General features: G+C 47.6%; 1 protein-coding gene across 13 annotated transcripts in view; it reads right to left on the bottom strand.

The window, feature by feature from the left end:
- LOC146772312 (unconventional myosin-IXb-like) overlaps positions 1–26,630 on the bottom strand; it is a 373,359-nt gene that overhangs the window by 276,833 nt on the left and 69,896 nt on the right. The gene's annotated exons all lie outside the window — the stretch shown is intronic.

Raw genomic sequence — 26,630 nt, 5'->3', positions numbered from 1 at the left:
ATCTGACCACAACCTAATCTAACATGGACTGTCCTGACCTAAGCAAACACCACTCAGCCCAGCTCAACCAGACACAACCTAACCCAACCGACCTAATTTAACCCAACACAGCCAGACATAATCTAATCTAATGTAATCTAATGTAATCCAACAAAGAGAGACAAGAGTAGCAGTATGGGGCTCACGCCTGCCCTTACTAACTCAAACACAAAAATTGGCATGATATTTGTGCCAGACGGCTGTTCAATGGGGCAAGTTAAGTGACACGAGGGTTCTCGACCTTGATGAAAGTGTGACTACAGGAGAGACCCACCCCGAACAGACCATGAAGCACCTAGCTAAATAGTTGTAGGTTATCACTAATTATGATACCAGTTGACAGGTAGGTCCTCTGTTTACTTTTAAGCCCACCCAGCTCTTACTAATAGCAGTGTAGGGGGCATAGACACAGCCCTGATGAATGCCTTAGACCCACGGCTGATTACAGGCAGAAACATGTTGGCATAATTATTTGTACAGTGATGCATGCAGGTCATTACACCAAAGTATGCCTCCTGTATTTGCCCCTTGGCAATCTTTTAATCAACCAGGGATACCACCAAATTAAAGGATACTTTAGTGGATTATCCCATGTTTTTTTAAAGTCATAAACTGGACCTAAATCATTGTCCTGAGAGAAGAAATATCAAAGAACTCCCTCAGAAAAGCCCCATTCTGAGGTTGAGCCCGCTCTGGTAGTAACATCTTACCAGGGTGGGACGAGATGGCAAATGCTGAAGCATGTCACATTATGTGAGTGAGACAGAGGCGCAACTAGAGCCAAATTTCGGGGGGGGGGGGGGGGCTGAGCAAAAATTTCAGGCGGGGCTGAACTTTAAGCAATAGGCAGAGTGGAGCTGCAGGGGCTCTTAGAAGGGGTGAAACAATAGCAAGGCCTCATTAACATGCAAATGGTCTTTTAAAGACCTTTGAAGTGCTCGGGTGCGGCTGCTTTTTTGCCCGGGAAGGTGTCTCATCCCGGGCTGCCACACACGACGGGGGGGGGGGCTGAAGCCCTTTGAGTCCAATGGGTGTTGCGCGCCTGGAGTGAGACAACCTTGTCCAATTGGCTTGAATTTAGGTAACAAACAACTATTAGCGCACAGAGAACTCATTGGGTCTCTGGTACTAACCTGCTGACTTGCTGATTAAGCAAACAGCATTTCTCTGAGGGTATCACACCAATTTTTGTGTTTGTTTGATCAAACAAAGCCACACATCAACTAATCTAATGTGACCCAACACAGCCAGACATAATTTAACCGAACACAGCCAGACATAAACTAATCTAATGTAACCCAACACACCCAGACATAACTTAACCCAACACAACCAGGCATGAACTAATATAACTCAACACAGCCAGACGTAACTTAATCCAACACAACCTGGCATAATCTAATGTAATCCAACATAACCAGACACAATTTACCCCAACCTTGACACAAAGGCATCAGAGCACTTCACAGTGTTTACATAGTAGTAATTATGTGGTTTACATAATACATTTTGGGATAGATATACAGGCAAAATACCAGTACATACAAAAAATATGCGATACATTTTTGAGGTAGACAGCTTATAAATACAGAAATTGTTGTCGCAGCGCACAGTAGCAGTACATATTGGTGTAGACATAATGGCAGTATGTAAGCAAAATATCTAAGGCATTTCTGAGGTACAGACAACTTATAAAAAAAAGATATTAACAGTGCAAAGCATCAGTACCCATTTGGGTAGGCATAAAGGCAAAAATAAACCAGACGTAATCTAATCTAATGCAATCCAACCCAGCCAGGCAGAATTTATTCTAACCCAACAAAAACAACCCTAGCCTAACATATTACAACCTCTTCCAGCACAGCCTAACATTACACACTTTACCTCAATCAAGCTAGCACAGGCTAACCTAGCTCCTTCCATCTCCTCAAAATGAACGTCTTTAGCCTAAAAGGACCGGGCGAAGTCTACTATCAAGTGACGTTCAGCAGATCAGTGCTTCTCTGGTACACCTAGGCCTTTCTCCTTTAAGGTCGGGTGTGTCGCCAAGTATGGCTACTTAAACAAGAAAAGTTCTGCCATATCCCCCCTCACCTGTACCCTTCAGTAGGACTCATAATACTCCACCAATCCTGTGTTACTGGGACACTCCTCCAGCAGGACACTGTACTTCGAAGTTTCATTCCTTGAACTGCCGCCCAGAGGTTCAAGTTTCAGAATGCCAGAAATGGTCCCTATTTACACAAAGATAACTGCATGACCACTTTGTAAATAAAGCTTCTTGAATAGATTTCATTTCCAGACACACAAGACAGAAAGAAGCCTGCATGCACTGCCCGTCAAGCAGGTTGGCCCGGGGATTCGAGACATGATCCCATACAGCCTGAGGAAGTAGGGTTGCTTTTTTGTTATTATTGGCTCGGTTTCTGTGAAATAGTCCAACAAAATGGAGGGTCTCAAATTACCTGCGGAACGACCAGAACACAGGCAGAGGCAGTGCAAACCACGTCACGGTGTCCTGCAGAAGGTCCACTACAAGAAGACCGCTACATGTTTCAAAGGCAGAGACCTTCTGTACAACTAACCCTGCAGATCTCCATTGAAAAAGCTAACAGAGGGAAGAACAGTTTCTCTTTTGATGGCATGCTTCATCAGGTGCCAACCTACCCATTGTACAGGGGCCACAAGCACCTTAGTGGCCACGGCTCAACAACATCTAAAGCTACTGCTTACTCCTCTTCGATAGGCTTACATGGGAGCCACCTAGGCTCTTCGAGTGTGGTCGGTATTGGTAATGGAACGGATTATATTGTGCCCCCCCAATACTCCCCCAACCAGGTATCAAGGACCTTTGAAAGGGCCACAACTGGTGAACAAGTGACAGCGCAATCTTAACATCTTGGTAGATATTCAACATCATTTCTTATGAAAGTGAAGACTCTGGAAAGAGACTGAGGCTGTTGAGGTAGTAGCAAGCCTGGGGTAAGCGACAGGCACCTGGGGGCGAGGAGGCAGTGAAGTCAGTGGATGCCCTCTTATTTAAGCATACCCTTACGGAGCTGCAAATGAAAGCAGGTTCCCGTGTAGTCCTGAGGAAGAGCCAATAGGGAAACGGCTCGAAACATGTTGACTAGCTATTACTGAGACAGACTCATTATGGTCCCAGTTTTCAGTAATAGCCCCTGGATTTTAACCTTACCAACTAGGGGCGGGAATAAAATAGTGGCCCACTAGTTGGGTATTTTTTAACTTCACTTTTTCCACTCCCTCCTACTTAATTTCTAGTAAATACCAGCAAGAGCTCCTGCATAATCGTTAAGTCGCAGCACACCTCAATCCGTAGAGGATTGGGAAGAACCCCAACGATGAAGCAAGCCACCTAGGGGCAACCCTGGTGGGTAAGGGGTCTCGAGGAGATCTATGCCGGACCCTCTGACTATCTTGAAGTGTTATACCCTGACCCAAATCCTATGCTTTTCCAACAAGGACTTTCTGGTCAACAAACCGCTACGTGCTGCACCCAGGGTCCAGTTTTTTTGCCTTCTAGGACCTCTATGCTGGGGTCCAATAAGGTAGTCTAGGACCCCAGCTGGCATCTATAATTCCAAGGAAACTATTTACCTTCAGTGCCTAATCACGTGTTATTTACAGGTACTTTTTGTTTTTACTTTGCTTTTAGGTTTCACCATCTACGATGAATATTTGTTTTTATTGTTAGTCCGTCACAGGACCTGTGACCTTACCTCAATCATTTAAATTGACATATTTTAACCACCCAATCTGCCTATCTTGGTATAGATCTCTATTTCTCTTTTGCACAACAATTACTGTTGCAAATGTACTTCATTATTTTGGAATGTATTCCTTCACAGTTATTTTTACTTCTCAGTTTTGCTTTACTTCCGTTTGAATTTACTTTTTGAAAACAGTTAATTTTTCTCCTGTACTGCCTTTTTTCCTTCACCATTTCTTTATCTTTTGCATTCACCCTTTTTTATTTTAAGGATCTTTCATACACCACTTTATAACCTTCCATGTTTTCTTTTTCATCATGCTGCTCCCTGTCATATTTGTATTTGTTGCATTTTGTTTTGGCTTTCGTTTTTTGTCTTTACCAAGGAAAACTTCAACCCTACTTTTTATCTTTCATCTTCTCTTTTCCTTGTTTATTTGTTTTCCTGGGCTCTTTCCTACCTTTAAGTCAAATTGTTAAGACTCTTTTTATTGAGATTTTTTAGATTTCTTTTTTTTATAGAAATGTTGGTTTTCGCATGTTATGGTAGAGAACTCAAATGCCGAGGTAATACAACAGTGGCTGAATAAGCAAGCTCCAAACAAGCATTGCCAAAGCAAATAGGTCCCACCTTTCAAGTGAAACTTTCAAGCTATTGGCCTTGCTAATGCTTGTTTGCAAAGCAATTTGAAAAAAAAAAATACTTAAACTGGAACCAAAGCAAACCTATCTTCAAGTACTTAGGAATGTAACACTGAATTCAATATTTTCAAGCATTACGAAAAGCAATTTTTGTTTTTCAAAATGTGTGCAGAAAACTCTGATTAGGATCTAAAAAGTCATTGCACGTGAACGAGCATAAAGACAGCACAGAGGAATGTTTGTAGGTACTTAAAGAACATAACAGCTGTCTGATGAAGTGTCAAACTGTTTGCCATTAATTAGTTCCCTGATGCGAGACGTGCAAGGATGCAAGTCAAGGAACCAAAAAGAGATTTAAAAAAATGTTATGCCCCAGATTTAAAAAAATGTTATGCCCCAGAACTGGAACAAACACAAAAGACAAAGGAAGTAGGCAAATGAGTGACAAAAAAAGCAAACAAAAAGCTGTAAAAAAACAAAATCCTACCAGTTTGAGTACAATCGCGACCTCTTTTTATTCTCCTCCTGAACCCCCCTCCCCCCATTTAACTTGCCAAAATCACTGACTCTGCTTTTTCTGTTGCTCGCCCCAAACATCTCTTCTCACTAACATACCACACCCCCACCTGGTGTCTCTGCTCTTTCTTTGATGCTGAATCTAAGTTGTACTGTGCAGTGGCAGTATGCATGGCCTGGGTGAGGGGTCTGCAAGGTGCTGCAGCCCCAGGGTACCCTCTTCGGTCCCAATGCTCTAGGTACCAGGGGTACCATTTACTAGGGACTTACAGGGGTAGCTGAAGTGGTGTCGAACAAGGGACAGTTTTGGGGAAGGAACACTGGTGCTGGGAACCCGATTAGCAAGGACCCAGCACACTTTTAGTCAAAGTTGCACCAGAAGGGGGCGGGTACTGCAACAGAATCCAATTTTCTCACACCAGGTAATGGACAACTGCACCCCAGCGGAGGCGCATAAACAACATCGTACCTCAGCACACGGACCTATACACACAGTGCTTTGTGAAGACCTGGAACACACGCGGACACATTTTCCTCTTTCTATTGACAAACAGAAGTCACATTTAAACCTACAATCTTCCCTAAGCAAACACAACTACACCCTTGCCAGAGGCGGCTGGAGCGGAAGAGTTGGAGGGCCGGCGGAACCCAGGAGGGAAAACTGTTTCAACATACACAGAGCACGTCTGGTCGAGTTGTTGAAGTTGTGTGGTTCTGTGATAATGACTAACTCTAGGGGGATACACTCACCGTCAGAAACAACACTACACAGGGTGGGTGTGGCATCAAAAGCACTACAATGTATGGAGCCTGTGATTTGATGTAGGTCGATGCATTTCTCCTGTTTTAACTGCATTTTTAGAACAATTATAAAAAGTTTTTTGGGTTGTTTTTTTTTAATTTTTTTAACTGCACTATGACCAGATAGCGCCTTAAAGGCATTCCAGTGGCAGAAAGGCGGTATACAGATGTTGAGAACATAGCCGGTTATAAATAGAAACTCTGTATTGCATAAACGCGATGGGTGCCTGTGGCGGGAGGAGTCTCGAGTTCCTACAAACATTACATTGGCGGTGGTTCTGGGGCTCACTGCAGGCTAGAAACCAGTTCTGCTGCAATGCGAGGAGCGGTTTGGGAATGTGCCTTCGGTGGGGGATGGGAGAGCAGGAAACTGCAGCTACATGACTCGGCCGGTAATTGGATGGAACACCTCCTGGCAGAGAAGAGACGGAGCGGGGAACCATGGCTTCTTGACCGAGCTAGAACCTAAAAAGAACACACATTCGGGGACGAACTGCCTGCCATTCCTCCTCCCCTCACATCATGCGACATTTGAAATACGTCCACCTGCCGCCGACAAACATTTCACTCAGCCAACGACTGCAATATAAGGGCTATTTTAATGAACAAAGCGTCTTATTTCTGGTTGGCCTGCTTCTAGGCGATCCGTTTTTTCCCGTAGACAATGAAACTTAATTTTCTTTAATCCCAAATGTCCTAACAGATCACAATGTGTGATCCTGGGCACATCACTTTAGCGCTTAGTTTCTGGAGATGCCGATAGGGGTGGGGGGCAGGCAGCGGGGAATGGGATGGAGAGCTTCGAGACAGGACATACCCAAAACTCAGCCATTTTAAAGAAATTAATCTTTGGCAAAGACAATAGCTTTGGCTTTTGCGGTCTAACAAGATATGGTGTAGCACAAGCAATTCCTTTGTTTTGACCGATGGAAATGTTAAATTCAACAAAAAGGAAGTTTAGGGCAAAATCTCTCAAACAGTCTGTCTTCGAGTGAGCCGCCAAAATGAAATCCTGGTCCAGCTGGAACTTTCTGGAAAATGAATGCTCCTCGCTGGTTCAACATTGATTTGATAAAGAGGATCATTTAGCTTAAAAGCAGGGGTGGGCAATAAATTCCACTCCGCCAGCGGGGTTAGGGGTGGGCAATAAATTCCACTCCGCCAGCGGGGTTAGGGGTGGGCAATAAATTCCACTCCGCCAGCGGGGTTTGCGGGGTTTTGTCCACTCAGAGTTCTGCTTGGAGCGCAGAGTTCCGGCAAAACTCCACCAACCGTTGCATGTTGGAATTTTTTTCGTTGCAGCTCACCAACGTTAAGTTGGTGAGCGAGAATTTGCGTCCCATAGTACTATTTGTGGGCGCTAGATTACCTCCTGGCGAGATTTCTAAACAAGGGCAGTCACTGCAGATCGAGACCGTTTGCGTAGAGGATGCTGCTGCTTGAGTAGAAACTCTATCCAAGTGGCAGAAAGAAGCAGGACGATCTGGCGTGCCGCGTGGTGCAGTTTTATCTGATTTTACAGGCTGGAACAAGGTCCCGGTGCTAAAAATCAGCTCAAGCAGCACGACGTGCGAAGTGCGCCCACTCGCGGAACTCTGTAGAATCTCGCTGAGTTTTTATGCAACCTCGTGGAATTCCGCAGAGTGAACCACAGCCAGTTCCACCCACACCTGCCTAAATATAGGGTGCCCCAGTACTTTTCAATTCCCTCTAGAGTCTGTGCTACACAGTCACCGAGGGGGTACCGGCTGTGTCATGGATCAGCAATGTTCAATCGTCTCATCCCTTAGCCTGGGTCCTGCTCTGCTTAAAAACAGCGGCACAGGCAACCAATGGCGTTTCTATCAGTGTTGTAATACAAAATGGCAGCCCCCTTGCAGAATGTGTTGGGGGTGGGGGATGGGACTCCCATGTGCCACAGATATTTCTAATCCCGAAGATGAATTGGGGAGGCCCTGAAGAGTGGGGACCTGCCCAACACTGCATGGGCCCAGGTAGCTATCAATAGGCACTGGAGCCCACTGCGCCAAAATATATATTAAACTGAGCTTAAAGGGAGCCCATATTGGGGTAAATGCTTTAGGGTGTTCAAAACTGTGTAATTTCGTTGAGCAAAAATTCATTGAAAACTTTAGAAATCTCGTTTTTGGGAAAAATGTGGGTTGATGGCATAGTACTTTTTAGGTCTCGCCTACGTAGCACGCATGCGCTGCATAAAAGAGTGACCTAATGCCATCGGCACAGCTTTGGGCAAAAACGTGCACGCGTTGCATTGCTTGCAATGGCAACGCGTGCACGTCTGGCGATTTCCTTGCGGGAGCGCGCGGCGCCATATGGTGGTGCCATATGGTTGCACGTTCCCGCAAGGGAATCTCGCAGGCCCCCTCCCCTGCGCGACTGCAAAAGTAAACAAGCACTGGCATAGCCAATAGGTCTCACTTTTGGGACCTTATAAGTATGTTTGCTTTTGCTATAACCGCGGCATGTAAAGCGCGGGTGCCGCGATTATGGCAAAAGTAAAGCAATATATGTTTTTTTCAATTTCTTTACTTTTGCTATAATCGCAGCACCCGCGCTTTACGTGCCGCGATTATAGCAAAAGTAAATATACTTATAAGGTCCCAAAAGCGAGACCTATTGGCTATGCCAATGCTTGTTTTCTGTGGTAGGGCACACCTGGAGTAAAAAAAAAAAAAGACGAAATACCAGCAAGAGGCTGGTACAAGCTGAAAATGTCTAGCACCCAGACTACTTCTGTGTGAACAAGTCTCCACAGGATGAAATTATGCAAAATTTCAGGAATGGAAGTTCTGAGAAATTTCAAGTAAAAAAAAATTGGGAGATTTTGCAAGCTTTGTCTTTAAATTTCACCCAGGCCTACAATGGACACCAGTGTTACGCCACCGGAGGCTGCTTCCTAAGAGTGAATGGAAAGAGAGAAGATGGAAGAGCAGCAAAGATGAAAGAAGTTAAAGAAATTAGATAACTAAAGAGAAGGATGAAGGGAGAAGACAGACAGGGAGGAAATGGGTAGAATAGAATGATAGCACCAACAGAAGAGCAGAAGTGAAGAGAAGGATATAAAAGGTCTGGAGGTGGAACAATATAGGAAGTCTTTAGGAAAGGAGGAGACTAGAAAAAGCAAAGCAAGAGACACAAGGGTCAGATGAAGGGGCCACAAGAGGAAGGGGCAACAAGAGGAAAGGGAAGCTGGAGACAGTGAGCTCGGGTAATACAAAAACTAGGGAGACCAATTCTGACCAAGCCAATAGGTCTCGCCTATGCTAAATCTATTGGCTTTGTCAATGTTGTTTTTCGAACCATGTTGTACAGCACAGCGGCTGCTGTGCATCATGGCAGGAAGTAAACACAACAAGCATTGGCATAGCCAATAGGTCTCGCCTTTGGGACCTTAACAGTTGCATAACTAAATACTTATAAGGTCCCAAAAGCGAGACCTATTGGCTATGCAAAGCGGCCGTGCGGCTGCGAAAGTAAAAGTGATCGCGATCACACATCAAAGCGGCCACGCAGTCAAAGTCAAAGTAAACGCGGTAAAGCGCGGCGCGCGCGCGCCCGTACACTGTAGCACTAGGCTGGCCTGGTAGCACTTTTTGGAGCCCTCTCAAAAGTCTCGCCTGACCAGCGCATGCGCTGGGTCAGGCGAGACCTAAAAAGCGCTATGATGTAGTCAATGCTGCCCATGTCAAGCACTTTTGTTTTCTAATGCCTTTTTAGGTCTCGCCTGAGCCAGCGCATGCGCTTCTCTGGCGAGACTTTTAGCAAGTGGGCATTGAAAAATCGAAGCACATGCTTTTTGTGTGGCCTAGAGTGTGCGGTCACACGCACAGTTACGCGCAGAGGTGCCATCTGGCTTTCCTCTGTCTTTCTAATTAAGTGCATCGCTCGAGGGCACCCTTTCTGCACGCGCACATCAGCATTAGTTAATCACTCCTTCACGGCTTTTATTTTGCGTGTGCTTTATAGCGCACGCAAATAGCAAATTAGCATTATTCACTCCTGCACGGCTTTTATTTTGCGTATGCTTTAAAATATTATTATTAGCTATCTATTGTGACACAATCTATGTTACATGGATGTTTTTTTAAACGATAGCATTTGTTATTGCCTCTGCACTGTTTTTTTTCTTCCAGAAACAAGCAGCTGATACAGGGCAAGGCGACATAAGCAGAGGCATTTAGCAATGTATTAATGCAATTAATTTTTATTACATCTTCTCTCTCTTCCCCCCTTCATTCTCTCTCTCTCTCTCTCCCTCTTTCGCTCTCTCTTTCTCTCCCCTTCATTTACTCCTCTATCACCGTATTTCTCTCTCTTTTTCACTCCCCTTCATCACTTTGCACCACCACAGCATCACTTTGCACCACCACAGCATCACTCGGGACCACCACAGCATCACTCAGCACCACATCAGTATCACTCATCATCGCCTCTGCACTAGTACACCACCACATCATCATCCCTCAGCAAGACCGGAGTATCATTCATCACCTCAGCATCGTCTCCACACCAGTCACCACCACCACCACCACCACCTCAGCCTGCTCTCGGAATCTGGCATCTGTTGATTCTCCCCTAGCGTCTGCTCGCTCCTACTGTTATAGTACAGGTACTAGGTCCCAACCTCCACCCTCCGATTGTTTATGCCCCCTTAAAAAAAGCTTTAACAAACAACAATTGGAATAGGCAGAAACAAGTTGCCAGCATTGCAAGAACAAAAGAAAACTGATGACATTTTTAATTATAAATACTTTTTTTTAATATGGTCGTTCAGTTGTACATAATGCCTTCTTGGTCATATATAAGGTAACAAAAATGCTTCTGACACTTTTTTTATTAAAACTTTACAGCATGCTGCATAGCAGCCACACTTCTCTACAGCACAGCTTAAAGACACTGGCAAAGTCAATAGCTCTGGCTAAACACTTAGAAGGCCCCAAAGGCGAGACCTATTGGCTATGTCAGTGCTTGTTGATCTTGAGGTGGAAATAGGTTCCAAGCTTGTCACAGAGGTCTTGGGATGGGGTGACGTCTGTGGCTTCGCTGCATAGGTTGGTGAATTCTTGAATGACACTGAAAAGTGCCTTGGAGTTAATGGAGTTAGCCAGGATTTTGTTGTGGATGAGGTTCCTCTTGGTGGCTCTGATCTGGAGCTGGTAGTCCTTCATGGTGTCCTTGTAGGTGGTGTGGTTTTCGGTTGTCTTGGTGTTTCTCCAGTTCTCCAGGCGTCAGCAGGTGTGTCTGGCTTCTTGGAGAGCGGTGGTGAACCAGGCGGCTTTCCTGGGGCGTTGTCTGTCGGGGTTGCGTAGCGGGGCGAGCTCGTCTGCGCAGTCGGAGATCCAGGTGTGGAGTTCTCTGGCTGCGTCGTTTGAGTCGGGCGCCCAGGTGTGGTTGTCTCGGGTGAGGGTGGAGTTAAGTTGCTTGTCGGTAACCTTGCTCCAGTTCCTTCGTGGTGGGCATGGGGCTGGTTTGGGTGACTTGGGTTTGTTGATGGCGAAGTGTACGCAGTGGTGGTCGGTCCATGGTGGCTGTGTTGTGTGGATGAATTGGATGCGGTTTTCATGCAGCGAAGATGGGGTCCAGGGTGTGTCCTGCTCTGTGGGTTTCAGCAACATGTCGGTCATCCAGCTCTATAGGGGATTTCAGCATGTTCAGTTTTGCAGGTTTGATTCATACTGTGCAACTAAGTTTCTGTGGTGTCATTTTACCCTGGTTTGCATTTACCAGGACAGACATTAAAGCTGGCTTCCAGTGCGCTATGAAACGTTGCGGGTTACGCAGCACCGAGTGGAACAGTGAGATATGGTGAACAGAACAGATAGCACCACAGAAAACATCGTGGAACGTTTGAAACGCACTCGTCTGTTACTCATCCTGCGTTTATTGTAATGTAAAGGGGATTTGTAGAGCACTGCTGGTCACCCATGCAAGTATCCAGGCGCTGAGTAGGTGAGTGTAGACGTGTGGTGAGGCTGGGCCTGCATACAGGCTGTGTCGATGCCCGTAAGAGGACTCACTGAATAGCCAGGTCTTCAGCTTCTTGCAGAATTCAACATGTGAGGAGGAGGCCCCGCTGTGCTGGGGCCTCATTGAATAGTCAGGTTATCAGCTTCTTGCGGAATTCAACAAGTGAGGAGGCTGCCCCAGTGGGAGCTTACTGAATATCCAGGTATTCAGCTTCTTGCGGAATTCAACAAGTAAGGAGGAGGCCCTGGTGTGCTGGGGGCTCATTGAATATCAGGTCTTCAGCTTCTTGTGGAATTCAACAAGTGAGGAGGAGGCCCCGATGTGTTGGGGGAGGTAGTTCCAGGATTTGGTGGCTTGGTAGGACAATGATCTCCTTATTCTTATGGTTTCAAATATATGTTCACTCTTTGCCGCTTTCCTCTCACATGAAGAGTTTTAAGCACATACCAAGTTTTTATTGATCTTGAGGATGTTGTTAAATAATTTCGATGTTTTTTAATTATTGTTTGGGGTGCAGTGATAGACCCATAGATGGGCGGACTGATTTGATGCAGTGTGGAGTGGTGAATGGAGTGTGTGCATATGGGTGGGTGAATAAAGGGCAGCACTGCAGAAGAAGGGGGGGTGGGTGGACTGTTGGACAGGTGGGTGGATGAATATGTGGATGGATGGATAGATGGGTGGGCGAATAAATGGCAGAACTGGCCCAGAAGATGGATGGGTGGACGAATAAATGGCAGCACTGGCCCAGAAGATGGATGGATATAAACATTTTTTTTTTTTTTTTAACAATAGTAATTCTGGACAGAACATAAAAAAGAAAAAGAAACTTTTTTTAAGTCTTGAGCAAAATGTAAATTATGATTGAGTCATTTTGGGAATTCCGTTTTACACTTGTGACATAGAACTTCAAGAATATTACACCACATTGAGCAATTATGCCCTATTTCTGGCAAAATGATGCCAGAAATAGTTGTGCAGGAACAACATAAATGACCATAACACAAATGTCTGCTTGAAAAACTTGTGTTTTTGGCACCATTTTTTTTTTAGCACTAAAGGCATCCTCGCGGGCAGATGTGTGTGTGTGAGCTCAAGAGATCTCACCAACACGTGAAACAGAGTGAGGGCCACACTAAGCCAAAAGGTGTGAATCGTACCTTGTGCAGAAAGTCCCCTTCCGCATCTTTACACCTTACACAGAGAAAGGAGGAGTCCTGTCCGAAGCCCCAGAGCTTACTGCACGTCACGAAGACCCAATGGAGGTCCTTAAATTGGAAACATCTGAATTTGTTAACTCTGATGAGCCCACTAAGGCATCTCGTCACTCCTATTCATTAAGTTGGCCAAGGTCCACTGCCCAAGCTTCGCATACTATCAACAAGGACTACGGAGTAATTAGTATAGCCGCCGATACACTCTATGGCTTCCCTTTTCACGTATCCATGGTTGGGCTTCTAGTGGGAAATGGAGAGAGTGTTCATCGATGTCAGCTACGCAAAACCAAAGGACGCAACTTTAATCCTTAGGCCCAGTATCTCCCACTACTGATTTAGCCTTATAATGATGAGGCCTGTAAATCTGGTGCATATAAGTAAAATTTCTAAGGCTTGTGGGCAAGACAATACAGCCTATTGGACGTACAAAAAAGAAAAAGATTAACTTGATAGAGGAAGGCACACCCGCACCTCCAGTCCAGTTAAAGCCTACAATTTGGGCAAAGCAGCCATTCCACCAGAGGCTTTGTGGCTGATTGTCAATGACCATCAGTAGGTGATCCCTACATTTAATGGCAATCAGCCACCGTGCACTAAGTCTTCACCTCGTCCGTTCCCTCTGCACACCAAGCGGTCAAGCATGAGTGCCAGTGGGAATGATCCTACAGGCCTCCGGCAAAGATATGTGTATTCATGATGAGTCCAGGGTTGGGAAGTGGCATTAGAAAGGAATATGCTACTTACCAGTATGCATCTGTTCTTGGCAAGTAGAGCTGCAGATCTACACACTTGTGCATAGATCGCCATCTGGTGTTGGGCCCGGATATTTGCAGTTTGTTTTTCCATTTGGAAAGTATTTGGATGTCACGAGGTCGGTGACTCCTCCTTTGGATCGTATTGCGCATGGGCTTCGGCTCCATCCTCAGATTGTTTTTCGCCAGCAGGGAAAGATGGAGCGTAGTAATAACAGTGAAGATGCCCATGTGTGTGCTCTCTAAATAAGATAAACTGGAACAGATACAGGTAGCCGGGGAGGCGGGTGGGCGCGTTTAGATCTGCAGCTCTACATGCCAAGAACAGATGCATACTGGTAAGTAGCATATTCCGTTCGAGGCATATGAGCTGCAGATTACACACTTGTGCATAGATTATGTAGCAGTACCCACCGTTAGCGGCGACCACCCGTATCTGTTGCATAATTGAAATAATGTTTTGAGTACAGCCTGGCCCACACTAGCCTGTTGCTTAGTTTGCACATCTACACAATGGTGTTTGGTGAAAGTGTGCGGTGTTGACCATGTAGCTGCTTTGCAGATATCATCAAATGGGATGTTCCCCAAGAATGCCATGGAAGCCCCTGTTTTTCGTGTAGAATGGGCTTTAGGGGGAATGGATAGCGTTCGCTTTGCTTTATGGTAGCAGATTTGAATGCATTTTACAATCCACCTAGCTATCTCTGATTTTGAGATGGGGTTGCCTTTGTGTGGTGGAGAGAAAGAGACAAACAGTTGTTTGGTCTTACGGAAAGGTTGTGTTCTTTGGATGTAGTAGAGTACGGCTCGTTTGACATCTAGTGTGTGAAGAGCCCTCTCTGCAACGGTCTGTGGTTGTGAGAAAAATACTGGTAGTTCTACTGTTTGGTTTAGGTGAAAAGGGGAAACGACTTTAGGGAGGAATTTTGGGTTGGTACGGAGAACAACCTTGTTGTGGTGCATTTGGAGAAAAGGTTCTTGAATGGTAAGTGCTTGTATCTCACTGACCCTTCTATGGGAAGTGATGGCTACAAGAAAAGCGTTTTTCCATGTTAGGAATTGTAGTTCGCATTTGTGTAGAGGTTCGAAGGGAGGCCCCATTAACCTTGTGAGAACGATATTTAAGTTCCACACAGGTGAGGGTGGCACTCTGGGGGGAATTATTCTTTTAAGGCCTTCCATGAAGGCTTTAATGGCAGGTACTCTAAAGAGTGATAGATGTTGCCTGTTTTGTAGGTAAGCTGCAATAGCTGCGAGGTGTAGTCGAATGGACGTGTAGACTAGATTGCACCTTTGTAGGTGGAGTAAGTAGCCTATGATGTGTTGAATGGACACGTCCAGTGGATTGATGGCGTTATGGCAATAAACAACAAAACGTTTCCACTTGAAGGCGTAGCACGCTCTAGTGGTAGGTCTTCTAGCTTCTCTGATGACGTTCATACAGTCAGGGGGAAGATATAGGTACCCGAATTCTAGGATTTCAGGAGCCAGATCGCAAGGTTGAGCTGCGCTGGGTCTGGGTGCCTGGTCTCTCCATGGTTCTGGGTTAAGAGGTGTGGAGAGAGGTGTAGTTTTTGGTGCGGTACTACCGATAGTTCCAGCATGGTGGTATACCACGGTTGTCTGGCCCACGTTGGAGCTACTAGGATTAGTGTGAGGGAGTGTTGTTGTAGTTTGCGCACCACTAGTGGAATGAGTGGGAGAGGCGGAAAAGCGTACGCAAATCTGCCTGACCAGTTCATCCATATCGCATTTCCTTTGGACGATGGGTGTGGGTATCTGGCGGCGAAGCTTGGGCATTTGGCGTTTTCGTGGGTGGCGAAGAGGTCTATCTGTGGATGCCCCTACATTTGAAAGGACGGGTGAAGAACTTGCGGGTGAAGCTCCCACTCGTGGATCTGTTGTGTCTGCCTGCTGAGCAGATCTGCCACTGTGTTTTGGACTCCTGGGACATGCTGAGCTAGGAGAAAGATTTTCTGGGGTATTGCCCATCTCCATATGCTCTGTGCTAGTTGAGAGAGCTGTGGAGAGTGTGTGCCGCCTTGTTTGTGAATATAATACATGGCTGTCATGTTGTCTGTGCGGATCAGGACCGCCTTGCCTGAAATTTGGGTTTGAAAAGATTTTAGGGCCAAGAAGATTGCTAGTAACTCCAGATGGTTGATATGGAGTAACTTTTGTTGAGGTGTCCACTTGCCCTGTGTGGTGAGATGTAGTAGATGAGCTCCCCAGCCGGAGAGCGATGCGTTCGTTGTCAGTACTATTTGAGGAACCGGGTCCAGGAACGGTCGACCTTTGGAAAGGTTTGTGGTGTTCCACCACTGCAGAGAGCGATGGGTGCGACCGTCTACCAACACCAGATCTGTTAATTGACCCTGGGCCTGGTTCCATTGTTGCGCTATGCACTCTTGGAGGGGACGCATCTGGAGTCTTGCGTGAGGTACTATGAAGATGCAAGAGGCCATCATCCCTATTAGTTGCATAAACACTCGAGCTGGAAGGGAGTGTTGTGCTATGAATTTTGTGCGTAGAGCTTGAATGCTTGCAATCCTGGCAGGATTGGGGTAGGCTAGCGCTCCTGAGGTGTCTATGGTGGCACCGAGGTATTGTTTTATGTGGGATGGTTGTAGATGGGACTTCTGGTGGTTTACTGTGAAGCCCAGTTGGTGGAGTAGTTGAATCGTGCTGGACGTGTGTTGTACACACTGATTGTATGACCTGGCTTTTATCAGCCAGTCGTCTAAGTATGGGAAGACGTGAATGTGTTGTCTTCGCAAATGTGCTGCCACCACTGCTAGGCACTTGGTGAATACCCTTGGGGCTGTTGTGACTCCGAACGGGAGCACTTTGAATTGGTAGTGTTGTCCGTCCACTACAAATCTGAGGTACTTCCGGTGAGCTTTGTGCACTGGAATGTGGAAAAAAGCGTCTTTTAGGTCTAAAGTGGTCAAAAAGTCGTTTTGGGAGAGGAGCGGAAGTACCTGCTGAAGCGTCACCATATGAAAATGGTCTGAGTGTATGTATGTGTTTAGGGGCCGGAGATCTAGGATGGGTCGCAGAGTCTTGTCCCTTTTTGGTATGAGGAAATATAGGGAGTAGACTCCCATATTTTGTTGGTTGGTAGGAACGAGTTCTATTGCTGGTTTCTGTAGGAGGGAGATTACCTCCTGCTTTAGGAGTATTAGATGTTCTTGTGACATTGGGCGCTGCCTGGGTGGAATGTTTGGGGGGTAGCTATTAGTTCTAGGCAGTAGCCTGACCGAATTACCCATGTTACCCATTTGTCTGAGGTGATGGTAGCCCAGACAGGAAGGAAATGTTGGAGTCTGCCCCCGACTGGAGTGGAATGGTCTGGGGCGAGCGGGGGGGGGGTTCGAGTAATTGTGTAGGCGGTGTGGCAGAGCGGGCGTGGTTTGTTTTGCCTCTGCCTTTATTATTGTTACCCCTATAGCCGCCTCTTTGATAACCCCTTGTGAAGGTGGACTGAGTAGGGGATTTGTATGAAGTGGACGCGGTGTCTGAGGAGTAGCCTCTAGACGTACTTCGAAAGGAAGAGCGGCGAAAGGAGCGTCTAGGAGGGTGTGACTGTAAGGCTCCAATGGATTTCGCCGTATCTGTGTCCTTCTTCATTTTTTCTAGGGCCTCATCCACTTTTGGGCCAAATAGATGTTCCTGGTCAAAGGGATGGTTAAGGATGGAGGCTTGTACCTCCGGTTTAAACCCTGATATTCTCAGCCAAGCATGGCGACGGAGGAGGACGCTGGTATTGATGGCCCTGGAAGCTGTGTCTGCTGCATCTAGGGCACAACGTATGGAGGTGTTAGTAATAGTCTTACCCTCCTGAATTAGTTTGTTGGCCCTAGCTTTATATTTTTCAGGGAGGTGGTGCATTATGCTTTCTAACTCGTCATAATGTGCCCTGTCATATCTGGCCAATAGCGCTTGAGTATTGGCGATACGCCACATATTGGCTGCTTGTGACGCAGTACGCTTTCCTGATGCGTCCAGTAGCTTTGACTCTTTGTCATGTGGTGGTGCTTCGCCGGACGCTTGGGAGTTTGCCCTTTTACGTGCAGTGGATACCACTAGAGAATCTAGTGGCGCTGGCCCTCTGATGTAGGAGGGATCTGTGGGGGCAGCTTTGTGATTTTTCTCTATGCGCAGGTTAATGACCTTGGCCCTAACTGGGTCCTTAAAAACTTCTGGCGCATGCTTTACCACTCCTTTGAGCATAGGCAATATGGAGGTAGACCTATGTGTGGTGTTGAATGTGTCGAGGAGGAAATCTTCCTCCACGGGGTCGGTATGCAAGTTTACCCCGTGATAGTGTGCCGCCCTTTGCAGTAGATGGTGGAACCCCAATGAGTCTTCCGGTGGAGATGGTCTGGAGGGGTAAAGATCATCTTGAGGGACGTTGGGGATATCAGGGATATTGTAATCGTCCCATGGGTCTGGGGATCCTGTAGGGGTGGGGTCCCCTGTGGGTAGGTCCTGGGGTACATCCCCCTGTGTCATCATATGGGTCCCCGTGATCATCATCGTGTGGAGAAGGAGTGGGAGAACAATGAGGTTGGGGTGGAGAAGGCGGAGGAGGTGGGGAAGGTGGAGGAGGTGGGGAAGGTATTCTGAACGGAGAGGTAGCAGAGTCCTTCCTCTTTGGAGGTGGAGGTGGAGCAGGCTTCTCCAAATGTCTCTTTTTGGTAGAGAGTGTCAAATGTCCAGTTTTTGGATCCTTGGTGAGTGTTTTTTGCAAGGGATCCGGTGTAAATAGGTCTGGTGAGGCTGGTCGGTCCGTCGGAGTCGGTGCCGTTGGCTTTTTAGGCTTTTCTGTGCCGGTTTGTTGCTTGGAACCCGGTTTGGGAACCTCCGGACGCTTGGTCGGCACCGAGATGGGTTTCGGCCTCGAAGTGTCGGTGGCCTTGTGTGCTTTGGTCGGCACCGAAGGTGGTGTCGGTGCCGAAGAGTTGGGTTTCGACCCCGAGTGCTTCGGTGCGGGGCTCGGTGTCGATATGGAGGCCGGCTTCTTATTCGGTGCCGAAGCGTGTTTATCGGCACCGACGGTAGGCTGGCTCGAGCCCGAGCCGCTGAAAGGCTTGCTTGGCTTCTTTACCGGGCCCGAAGGTGCGGTGTTGGAAGCAGTGTCCTTGGTCTTGCCTAGGCCCGGAGGCGAAGGTGTGACCGGAGCTTTTTTCGGTGCCGGCAGGGGTGTGTGGGGGGGGGGGGGGGGGGGTAGAATCAGTACTCACGACCCTCTGCGCCAGGGTGATGTCCTCCACATCTGAGTCGTCGGCTTCGGAGGCGCTGACAAGGCCCTCGTCGGTGTAGCGCTCTGGAGCGTCGATGCCTTCTCCGAAGATGTCGTCCGGAATCGTCTTCGAGGAGTGCGGCATAGTTCTTCTGGCTCTTCGGTCCCGAATAGTCTTTTTGGACCGGAAGGACTTACACGCCGGACAGTCTCGAGCCTCGTGTTCAGGGGAGAGGCAGAGATTGCATACCTAGTGGAGATCGGTGTGGGGTAATTTGGACCCACATCGAGGCACTTTTTAAATGGAGTCCTTTCCATTAGCCAGGACCGGAGCTTGGAGAGGCCCTAAGGCCGCCGTCGATGACCGGAACCGAAGGTCTGTGCCGATGAGAAGGCGCGTCGAGTGGGGGAGACCGCGATCGAAACAATACCGCGGTTTGGGGTGAGGATTGCACGTCGATCGTCGAACTGGAAGCTGTTCGGAACCGGAGCACGAAGATTACATCCGAGCCCGATGGCGGAAAAAAACAATCTGAGGATGGAGCCGAAGCCCATGCGCAATACGATCGAAAGGAGGAGTCACCGACCTCGTGACTTCCAAAGACTTTCCAAGAGGAAAAACAAACTGCAAACATCCGGGCCCAACACCAGATGGCGATCTATGCACAAGGGTGTAATCTCCAGCTCATATGCCTCGAACTTACTCTATTCTAGAAAAGGCTGCGTGAGCCCCAGAGTAAAACAAAGTGTTGTTAATTAGGATGTGGAGGACCGCCCAGGCGTTTTAACAAGTCTGAAAGAGGAGAGGGACTCCTAAGAGTGCAAGTACAGGTGTGCAACCTGTTGAATGATCATCACTGAAGTCTCCACACAAAACCAGATGGCCGCTGGGGGCTTGGGCCAACAGGTTCACTATCTATCACTCCAGCAAGGCTGATGGCAGGGGCTGGGGGAACGAGTGGCCATTTATAGTCACTACAAATCACAGCTTTGCATACAGGAGGCTGGAGAGAGAGCAACAAACCTGCCTGGCAGGTCCTGTTGTATTTGCAGGATCTGGAAATGGAGGCGTTGGAACAGAATCGCTTTCCCCCGGAACCTCAAACAGAACAAACTTCTGATGCATCAGAAGCACATTTTTAGAGCTGTATTCTTAACCTCTCTGCTGAACCTGTGTTCCATGAGCAGTACCCGCAGTATTAGCTGGGGGTGAGGGGTTCTGGCTTGTACTTTGATATAAAGAAGCTGCGGTTGCCCATGTAGGTACCAGGAAGGTCTGGATGTCCGTTAAAAAGCAATGGGGACCTTCAGACACAGACTGAGCTCTCTAGGCTTCCTGTGATCCAGTCCAAGGGACTTCCTGACTAGTCTTGGATGCGCACAATGGCAAGATATACAGTGCTGCCACCAGCAGGGTTTGTCTAGTGCTACACAAGCCTTACAGGCCACTCCCCTCCTCTGGAAAGGGCCTCTGCACCCGGCTCAGCAGTCTTCTCATTTGCATCAGTTCAGAAGGTAGAATTTATTAAGATCGTGCTGGCGTTTTGAGGCCAAAACATTTTTTTAAATCCCAAATTAGCAAAGAGGAAGTTGAGGGATGTCTATAGATTGCAAGTGCGAGAAATATCACATCCTGTTGTCTTGAATGTCTTCCTGAGGCAATGTGAACATCTCCCTGCTAATGACGCGTGATGCTTGAAAATTGTGCATATGTTATGTCATGTTAAAAGAGCTTGAGATAGAGCATAATGTCAGTTATTGCTAGGACAACGGACAGGGTTTATCCATAATTTCAGCACTGTTCCCCATTCCACAGAAAGCCAGCCCGAGTCACGTGATGTTAAGCAGGAAGCTAGTGCAGCCGTCTGGTCTGGACTCGTCTTGACTTCGCTCAGCACTGCCGCAGGGCTGCACAGTGGGTCGCCCTCACTGGCTGGTGAGACAGTCATTCGTGGACCCAGGGCAGGGCTTATATAGGGATGAAAAAACTGTGTGGGGGGGTCTTCATCAAAGGGGCGTGTCCAGTGTAATTAAGGGAGCGGCTTAAAAACACAAACTAAAAATCTGTGTGCCGCCCGGCTATTTTGCTGCTTCTGTCACTACATCTAGATACATAGTAGAACAAGTAGCCTCACACCTACAACAAGCCAGGGTGATTGGCTTTGTCAATGATTGTTAGTTGCCGAAGATAAATAAGCATCAACTATGGCTTCGTTGTACAGAATATTGAAAATCCTCAGTTCTTGTGGGGGAGCCTGTGACGTCACAGCTAGAGCGGCCGACTTTGGAGCTCGAGACGCAGGTTCGAGCCTGGCCTGCGATTCAAAAAATGAGTATGTCCTTGTATAGTATAACTGGTGCTCATGTAAAGCACTCCGATACCTTCGGGTTGAGTAAGAACTATATCAAATGAGAATATGAAAGAACTATAACGAGTCTCTGAAGTGACATCACAAGCAGTGAAGGGTGGTATTGTTGCAGAGTTAATATATTTTTTTTTCTTCACCCCGAGGGTGAGGCCAACAATGAAGAGCCCGATACGGACCCGTCTCAGCAGCTGCTTTCAAGAGCCACCGGTGCTGAGCACCGACCGGCAGGACCCGTCCCACTTAAAGCCCTGTCTAGGAGTGACAGAGACCAAGAGAAGACAGTCAGAGAGTACAGTACACACAATGTCCGTCTCTCTGCAGCCACAAACTTTACTTCTGGTTACAGGTTAGAGAAGGTTGGCTCCTGGGCAGGGTCATTTGAAAGAAAACTGTTTTCGTTCAACAACATTTTCCAGCAGCAGAGGAAGGATTTTTTAATAAAATGTTTAATGAGCACATTTTCAGTCTCTCATTCATATTTTTAGGCTAGACCTGTAATGGTTGTTGCACCATTCATGAGAACATACTGTATTCTAAACGCAGCAACTCAGTTCAAGCCTCCTCCAGCCATAAGCTTCTTTGTCCCCGGAATCTTCAGCCATTGGCTAGAGACATTGTCAATCTCGTCTACGTTCAGCCTACAGGAGTATTTCTGTCTCATCTTCTTTTTATTGGCCATTTGAGCATACCTTACTACTTCCATTTGCGTTCATGAGGGACTATTTTACAACTGAAAAGTACACTGTCTTCACACATTCAATTACTGATCTCATTTATGCACGGTATACTTTAAGCAATCCTATTTCAATTGTCTTACAGTGCAGCAGATATGTACTGCTTTTGACAGCACTCACGTGTAAGAGCCATACCTCGTGGCTTTGCTAGTGCTAGTTTATGTTTTATCCTGCAGTAATCTGGCATTTTTTCTAGTACAAGAAGCTACTACCTGAGATGGAGTGCCTTCGAGACTGGGGGAAGCAGTGGTATAGCAAGTAGCTTCTCTTCTCCCTCTTTGTACCTAGTAGTAACAGTCGTACTGCCTATGAGCTGGTAGACCGCATTTGTTTACAGAGCACCGCTTGTGCGATCACTCATGACGGTCCTTCTGCCTATGAGCTGGTAGTCCGCGTTTGTTTACAGCACCGCTTGTGCGATCACTCATGACGGTCCTACTGCCTATGAGCTGGTAGTCCGCGTTTGTTTACAGCACCGCTTGTGCGATCACTCATGACGGTCCTTCTGCCTATGAGCTGGTAGTCCGCGTTTGTTTACAGCACCGCTTGTGCGATCACTCATGACGGTCCTTCTGCCTATGAGCTGGTAGTCCGCGTTTGTTTACAGCACCGCTTGTGCGATCACTCATGACGGTCCTTCTGCCTATGAGCTGGTAGTCCGCGTTTGTTTACAGCGCACCGCTTGTGCGATCACTCATGACGGTCCTACTGCCTATGAGCTGGTAGTCTGCGTTTGTTTACAGAGCACCGGTAGTGCGATCACTCATGACGGTCCTTCTGCCTATGAGCTGGTAGTCCGCGTTTGTTTACAGAGCACCGCTTGTGCGATCACTCATGACAGTCCTTCTGCCTATGAGCTGGTAATGCGCGTTAGTTTACAGAGCGCTGCTTGATGTGCTATCATTCATAATCAGATTCCTGTGACAACTTTCTCTTAAGTCGGCTGTCAAATTTCGCTTACTGTCTGTACAGTTGCTAGTTTTCGAACTTCAAATAGGTCCAATTACATATGAATATCTGTCCAACGGTGCTTTGTATTATAAACACCAAAGACAATGCACCAACTTTGCCTTCAACGTCTGTTAGCTGTCTATGTATTTTTTTAACTACTCAGAGGTGGTCTTAACATCGACATTTTTGCCCTGAACTTTGACCCTTTATCTGGAGTGTTTACAATATCTCTCCTGAAACTGCATCCATGACCGGTACATGTCATGAGGGTAACCCCCATACACATCTGACTGCTCCATCTTCCCCCATACACAACCATCTCCTGTCTGCTACCTGCTTGAGCTGCTCTGTAAACGTTCTATCAAGCATTGGCCAAGCTTCAATTAGTATGTTTTAGCTTAACCCCTTCGCTGCGGCGCGAATTCCGCCGCAGCGCTGGGGGGGGTGAGGGGTGTGCGCGGCGCCGCCATGCTCATGACGGAACCACGCCGTCATGAGTCACGGGCGAGCTGTGCTCATGACGGCGTGGTTCCGTCACGACTCCGCCCACTCTCTATTTCGCCCGCACAGGCGGGGAATTAGTGCCGCGTGGGAGGAGCGGCCGCCAACGGCCGCAGCATGACGGAACCACGCCGTCATGAGCACACGCCGCCCGTGGCTCATGACGGCGTGGTTCCGTCATGAGCACACAAGGGGTTAAAGGTTTTAATTAATTACTTTTCAGATGTGAATTTCAATAAAGCACACTTCAGACAAAGCCATGCTATTGAACCTAAAGCTACTTGTTCATTCCCCTCAGAGGAAGGTGTTCTTTCCAAAAGAGAGAGCAGTGCACACAGCTGTATTCATGGCACAATCTCAAAAGTGAGAGGAAGCGCCTCTTTTGTATGGTTAGTCCCCCATTTTTTGCCTGGTTTTGATGTGGTTTCAAAAGTAGTGCACAGGGTCCCTACCAACTAGGTCATCTGTGCCAGTACTGCTTCCCAAAAAACAAATCCCTAATTGGCACTTCTACCCTCTATAAGTCCCTAGTAAATGGTACTCTGAGTACCTAGGGCCTGGAAGCTGAAGAGGGTCCCCTGGGACCCCCCTCACTGGGACTATGCTATGCCACTGCCTCTGCAGCTTGAATGCCCCTGTGAGGGAGAAAATGACAAAGTCAAAATGACATCCTGCCTGGGTGCCATGCCAACTAGCATTGCCTGAAGGCATTGGTAAATCACCCCTTCTTGCAGGCCTCACAGCCCTCAGGCACGGTGCACTATACCACAGGTGAGGGCATATCTGCATGAGCAGATATGGCCCTACAACATTGGGATCCATTTCCTAATATTGTAAGTGCAAGTGATGCCATAGAGAGTATATGGGCTGGGAACTGGACAACTCTAGTTCTACAGAACCATGATGGCTTCCCTGAACACAGGAGTGTTTGGTACCGAACTACTCCTCTCAATAAAACCCCACTGATGCCAGTGTAGGATTTATTGTACCATGTACCCATGGGCGCCTCAGAGGTGCCCCCTGAAAACCTGCCAACCCTGGTGTGGTCTCTGACCGGCTGTAGGCAGCCACCACCACCAGACCTGTTTCTTGACCCCTGGGTAGAGAGTCTCTGCTCTCTGGGACCAGAAACAATGCACATCCTGGGCAGAGGTGTCATGCCTCCTCCCCCAAAATGGGCCAGTGCTCGAAGAGGGGAGCTTCAAAGGTCTTCCGCCTTTGTAATGCGACCCCCACCCTCTGCTGCTGGCAGCAATGACAATCCCTGGTTTACATCCCCACTTTGGGTGGGAAAACCAGAGTGAAAATTCAAAAGAATACGAGGTGTGCCCACCTCTGCCAATCCCACCCCTTAGGAGGGGGAAGTGGGGTGAAACACAACTTTCAGTCCCCGCCATTTTGAAGCTGGGGAGACCCCTCCAATCAGGGTTAGGTCTGTGCCCCCTACCACAGGAGGGTGGCATAATAGAGGGTGTAGTCACCCCAGATGCGGTGCTCATTGGCCCTACCTGCTACTCCCCTAAAACGCCTCCAATTTTTTTTTATTTAGGTGGTCCCCCCCAGACCATTAACTCAAATCGGTAATGACCTAAGAATAAAAAAAGACACCCTGCAGCAAAAGCCTGATGACAACTGCCTTGGCCCCAGCCCTACCGGCCTGTCTCCAGCTTCGACAACCCTGCGACCTGTCTTGCAGCAGCGACCTCTGAAACCCCTGGGAGGACTGTTGCCTTCAACAAAGACTCCAATCTCCTGTGAACAGCAGACCTGTCCAAAAGAAACCTACTCCAAAGACTCCGGATCCAGGCTGCCCGTGTCTCCTGCCCACTCTGCACCAAACGCCCACATCCCGAGTCGGAGTGGCGCACCTGTGCAGTGAAGCCTCCCCAGTAATCCTGACCTTGTGTCCAATGTTGGGTAACCGCTCCTGACCTCCACAACAGCACCTGCAGTGTGAATTCAGAGCTCCCCCAACCGGCTCCGGTAAGAGGATTCCAACGTCGAAAGGCATCCCTGCACCCGAAGCCCCTGGGCCTTGGTGAGCTGAACCGACAGTGCCTCTATGACCCCCTACATCACAACTTACCTATGGTCTTCCACTTGCAACCTCCGGTGCCACGCCTGCAGCCTCTTTGTCTATAGAAGAATCCCTATTGAAAAGCATTGGGCGCCAGACGTCGAAATTGTACCCTGCAATCCGCCGCGCCATGCCACTGGTGGTGTATGTTTGGTGCTGCTGTGTGGCCCCTCCCCGTATGCTCAACTTAACCTCACAAAGCCTGGCCCCTGCAACCAATCTACTTACTTGCAAGCAGTGTGGTTTCTGGCACCACCTGTCTCCAGAAAGCATTGGGTCGAACTCAGATTCTGACCTCTGCACCTGGACGTCCATGTGCCTCTTGTAGTGCAATTTTGGTACTCACCTAACCCCTGGTCCTTTGGCTCTGAAGACTGGGATTGTAAGTTTAATACTTACCAGTTTAACTGCAATATTATTTGTGCTATAGGATAACACTGGACTGTGTTGAAACGTTTTTAAGTGTTGATTCTTCAAAGTGAAAAGTATTTTTAATTAAAAACGTACTTACCTTATTACGAAGATCTGGGTCCTAAAAAAAATACAAACTATATTTTTCTAAAATTGGTATGGATCTCCTTCCGGAGTCGTGTGTCCATTAATGATCACTGTGGTGCAATAAATGTCTTACACTCCTCTGTGTTAGGCCTAAGGCTGCACGCACACACTACCACAAATAGAGCACTTTGGGTTTTGCATTGAGCCCTGTGCATTTTTGAGGAAACTCCGGGACTCTGTCAAAAGTGTTACCACCCAGTGGCAATATCATATACAGAGCCAGCTTCCTACACAAAGCAACACAACAAACACTGTTCCATCGCTTTTCATGGTCTGTAGCAAGGACGGTGGGGTGGGACATCAGGACAGGCAAGGGCTGTTATACCGCAGATATTAACTTACAGAGAAGAGCTTCTTAATCTTCAAACACAATATTTGTACCAACAACAGCTTCACAATGTGCATCTGGAGTGTATAGTTCGGATCCCAGAACACAAGCAGCGTGAACTGGGGAGGAAGAGCAAGGAGGAAGTGCAGGGAGAACGCAGGGACAGGCCTGCCAGGGCT

Source organism: Triturus cristatus, chromosome 12 (genome assembly GCF_964204655.1).
Source record: "Triturus cristatus chromosome 12, aTriCri1.1, whole genome shotgun sequence".
In the NCBI taxonomy this organism is placed as follows: Eukaryota; Metazoa; Chordata; class Amphibia; order Caudata; family Salamandridae; genus Triturus; species Triturus cristatus.
This window is presented reverse-complemented; position numbering and strand designations above follow the sequence as displayed.